This window comes from Lissotriton vulgaris, chromosome 8 (assembly GCF_964263255.1).
Source record: "Lissotriton vulgaris chromosome 8, aLisVul1.2, whole genome shotgun sequence".
NCBI lineage: Eukaryota > Metazoa > Chordata > Amphibia > Caudata > Salamandridae > Lissotriton > Lissotriton vulgaris.
In genome coordinates, this window is record NC_141696.1 from 1512639788 (window position 1) to 1512644787 (window position 5000).

Below are 5000 nucleotides of genomic sequence, written 5' to 3' on the forward strand. Positions count from 1 at the left end.
CAGAGTGGCACCGGCTGGCTTGACTCTCGTGCCCGGCCATCAGTTCTCTGGGATCCCCTCGGCCATCTGGTCTCCGGGATCCCCTCGGGCATCTGGTCTCCCGGATCCCCTCGGCCATCTGGTCTCCAGGATCGCCTCGGCCATCTGGTCTCCTGCAATGCTTTCCTATGGAAGCGACCAGATGGCCGAACTTCCCTGGAAGTCCCGATGAGGTGCCATTTGCCTCCCGGATCCCAGCGAGGGCTCCAGGAGGTCGGGTACCTTCGCGCCTTGGGTCTCCTCTGTCACTCGGTGCGCACGGATTCGAAGAAAGAGGGGTAGCCTTCCTCCGGATTACTAGGGACAAGGTATGCCCAGACACTTCTTGCAGTTCTCTGCCCAGGGGGGGACCAGATGAGATGTGCCTGGGAAAAAACCTCCCTTCTCCAGGAGGCCAACGGCATGGCAAAGTACCCGGGAAGGGCTCAACGGGTCCCGGGCAGACCTCTCCCGGGCGTCCGGGGCACCCACCGGGCAGACCTCCCCCGGGGCACCCATCTCCAGGGGGCCAACGGCATGGCACAGTACCCGGGAAGGGCTCCACGGGTCCCGGGCAGACCTCCCCCAGGCGTCCGGGGCACCCATCTCCAGGAGGCCAACGGCATGGCAAAGTACCCGGGAAGGGCTCCACGGGTCCCGGGCAGACCTCCCCCGGGCGTCCGGGGCACCCACTGGGCAGACCTCCCCCAGACGCGTCCGGGGTACCCATCTCCAGGAGGCCAGCGGCACGGCAAATTACCCGGGAAGGGCTCCACGGGTCCCGGGCAGTCCTCCCCCCCCGGGCGTACGTGGTTGTCCGACAGATTCGGGCGGATGTGCTTTTACGAACCGGATCGGAATCGGCCCAAATAATAATAATCCACATTTGTAAAGCGCACAGTCACCCGTAAGGGTCGCTAGGGGCCGTCGGGAAGATTAAGCAAGCTATTGCCCAGAGTCACATGGTGCTGGGCTTTTCTGCCGCCGGCGCCGGGGATCGAACCGTGATCTCCAGATTCCGGAGTCAGCCGCCCTAGCCGCGGCGTCAGCTATTTCCCAGAGTGAAATGGTGCTGGGCTTTTCTGCCGCCGGCGCCGGGGATCGAACCGTGATCTCCAGATTCCGGAGTCAGCCGCCCTAGCCGCGGCGTCAGCTATTTCCCAGAGTGAAATGGTGCTGGGCTTTTCTGCCGCCGGCGCCGGGGATCGAACCGTGATCTCCAGATTCCGGAGTCAGCCGCCCCAGCCGCGGCGTCAGCTATTTCCCAGAGTGAAATGGTGCTGGGCTTTTCTGCCGCCGGCGCCGGGGATCGAACCGTGATCTCCAGATTCCGGAGTCAGCCGCCCCAGCCGCGGCGTCAGCTATTTCCCAGCATGGTATTCACCCGTTACAACGCATCTTTTACTCCGCACTACCACTACAACGCATACCGTTACAACGCATTGCGCTGGGGGGCGCTCTAGGATAAGAGGTAAGTTTAATTTACTATCCAACTGGTCCTGGCGAGCACCTCCCAGGCCGGATTTTTGGGATATCCCCATCTGGGGAATCACGGTTCGATCCCCGGCGCCGGCGGCAGATTAGAGTGCCCAGGACGGGGTCCGCGGGTCCCGGGCAGTCCTCCCTTCGGGCGTCCGTGCCTGAGAGCTCCGGTGGTCCACCCCGCGCCTGAGGCCCAGCCGGGGTCCCGGAGCCCTGCCTTGCGTGGGCAGGCAGGCAGGAGCCCTACCGCGAAGTTTTGGGGTGGGAAGCACTTTCGATCCCAGCCATCTGGTCTCACGCAATGCTTTCCAATGGGGCGACCAGGTGGCCGGGGTTCCCTGGAAGTCCCGATGAGGTGCCATTTGCCTCCCCGATCCCAGCGAGGGCTCCAGGAGGTCGGGTACTTTCGCGCCTTGGGTCCCCTCTGTCACCTCATGTGCACGGATTAAAAGAAAAGAGGGTAATTTTCCTCCGGATTACTAGGGAGAGGGTCAGTCAGACCTCCGTGTGGTCTGGTGATTCTGAATCAGGGGAAGGCAGGGCACCCCTCCCAGGCTGGTGAGTGGGACTCCATGATTGGAATAGGCACCGAGGCGAAAATTATCAGTTCCGTGGGATTTTGAGCCCAAGACCCGCCGAGGCGGGGAATCGAACCCTGGTCCCGGGCTAGACCTCTGCATCAGGGTCTGACTCGCTAACCATTGAGCCACACTTCTCCACTGCATGGCCGAGTGCCTGGGACGGGCCTTCACTTTCGCGTCCGCCCTGCAGATGGTCTTTCCTGTCCGTTGCCACCGCGGACGGTCTTTCCCGTCCGCCATCATAATCGGCCCCATCGTCCCTGGCTATGTTAAGGCTATGTTAAGGGTGACCCGTTAAGCCTGGGGTAAATTAGGATGGCGGATGGTCTTTCCCGTCCGCCGCGGACGGAGGCAGGCAGGCAGGCAGGCAGGAAAGGCAGGCAGGAGCCCTACCACGAAGGCTCGGGGTGTGAAGCACTTTCGATCCCGGCCATCTGGTCACACGCAATGCTTTCCGATGGGGGAGACCAGATGGCCAAACTTCCCTGGAAGTCCCGATGAGGTGCCATTTGCCTCCCGGATCCCAGCGAGGGCTCCAGGAGGTCGGGTACTTTTGCGCCTTGGGTCCCCTCTGTCACCTCGAGTGCACGGATTACAAGAAAGGGGGGTAATTTTCCTCCGGATTAGTAGGGAGAGGGTCAGTCAGACCTCCGTGTGGTCTTGCGATTCTGAATCAGGGGAAGGCAGGACCCGGGCATGCCCGCCGGGGCCCCCAGGGGCCCGGGTACGTACCTGCCGCTCAGCCCCCTTGCCGATGGGCCTTTTCCTCCGAGTTTGCTCAGGCAGGCCTCCGCGAGGTCTGGCCATGCTGAGACGGGGCCAGGCAGCACCCGGGCCAGCCCGCCGGGGCCCCCAGGGGCCCGGGAACGCACCTGCCTCTCAGCCCCTTCCCGATGGTTCCTTTTCTCCGAGTTTTTTTCCTACATTCCGACCTCCGATAGGTCCGGTGGTTCTGAATCCGGGGAAGGCAGGACCCGGGCCCGCCCGCCGGGGCCCCCAGGGGCCCGGGTACGCACCTGCCTCTCAGCCCCATCGCCGATGGGCCTTTTCCTCCGAGTTTGCTCAGGCAGGCCTCCGCGAGGTCTGGCCATGCTGAGACAGGGCCAGGCAGCACCCGGGCCCGCCTGCCTGTGCTGGCGGTCCCCTTCCTGGGGACCAGATGGGATGTGCCCCGGGCAACACCTCCCAGGCATCCGGGGCTCCCTCCTCCGACCCGCGGCGTGGGGAAGAGCCTGGGACGGGCTCCATGGGTCCTGGGACGGGCTCCATGGGTCCCGGGCCCTGCAACCCCAGAGCCCTGCTGCTCTGGAGCCCTGCAGCCCGCGAGCCCTGGAGCCCTGGAGCCCTGGAGCCCTGGAGCCCTGGAGCCCTGGAGCCCTGGAGCCCTGGAGCCCTGGAGCCCTGGAGCCCTGGAGCCCTGGAGCCCTGGAGCCCTGGAGCCCTGGAGCCCTGGAGCCCTGGAGCCCTGGAGCCCTGCAGTCCCCGAGCCCTGCAGTCCCAGAGCCCTGCAGTCCCAGAGCCCAGGGGCCCCGCAGCTCCTGAGCCCTACAGGCCCGGGGCAGACAGATTGGCGTCATTTCGTTCCTGGCGATCTGGTCGCCCCTCTCGCCTCGGCCATCTGGTCGCCCGCGAAGCTTTCCTATGGTGTGACCAGATGGCCGGACTTCCCTGGAAGTCCCGATGGGGTGCCACTCACCTCCCAGGTCCCAGCGAGGGCTCCAGGAGGTCGGGCACTTTTGCGCCCTGGGTCCCCTCTGTCACCTCGTGTGCACGGATTACAAGAAATGGGGGTAATTTTCCTCCGGATTGGTAGGGACAAGGTATTCTGGGACCCCCCTCGGCCTAGCGGTCCTCAGCCGTCAGCTGGACATGCCAGGATGCCGGCCCAGCCCCGGATCCGTCCCTGGGTCTGCCGCGTGGCAGGAAGCCCTGGATGGGGTCCGGGGGCCCGGCCGGGCCCCGGGTCGGGTGCCCCGGCCCTGGGCCCGGTCCCCCGGCCTGCCGCACTGACAAAGGACCAGGACGTGGTTTCCTTCGAGCCCGGGGAGCCTCCCCTCCATCGGCTGAGTTCAGCAGCTCCGGCCGGGGCCCCTGAGGGCCCGGGGAGGGCGGCCTCCCCATCCCGGGCTCTGTCCTTGGTCCTGCTGCGTGGCAGGGTGCCCGGGACGGGGTCCGGAGGGCCCGGGAAGGCTTCCCCTGCGCCTCCGGGCTTGGGAGCCCAGGGGCCCGGCCGGGCCCCGGGTCGTGTGCTACGGCCCTGGGCGCCGTCCACCGACATGCCACACTGCCAAAGCCCCGGGATGGGGCTCCGTTGTGCCCGGGAAGCCTCCCCTTGCCGGGCTGAGTTCAAGAGCTTCGGCCGGGGCCCCCGAGGGCCCGGGGAGGGCGGCCTCCCCATACCGGGCTCTGTCCTTGGTCCTGCTGCGTGGCAGGGTGCCCGGGGACGGGGTCCGGAGGGCCCGGGGAGGCTTCCCCTGCGCCTCCTGGCTTGGGAGCCCAGGGGCCCGGCCGGGCCCCGGGTCGTGTGCTACGGCCCTGGGCGCCGTCCACCGACATGCCACACTGCCAAAGCCCCGGGATGGGGCTCCGTTGTGCCCGGGAAGCCTCCCCTTGCCGGGCTGAGTTCAGGAGCTTCGGCCGGGGCCCCCGAGGGCCCGGGGAGGGCGGCCTCCCCATCCCGGGCTCTGTCCTTGGTCCTGCTGCGAGGCAGGGTGCCCGGGACGGGGTCCGGAGGGCCCGGGGAGGCTTCCCCTGCGCCTCCGGGCCCGGGAGCCCCGGCTGGGTCCAGGGGCCCGGCCGGGCCCCGGGTTGTGTGCTACGGCCCTGGGCGCCGTCCACCGACATGCCACACTGCCAAAGCCCCGGGACGGGGCTCCGTTGTGCCCGGGAAGCCTCCCCTTGCCGGACTGAGTTCAGGAG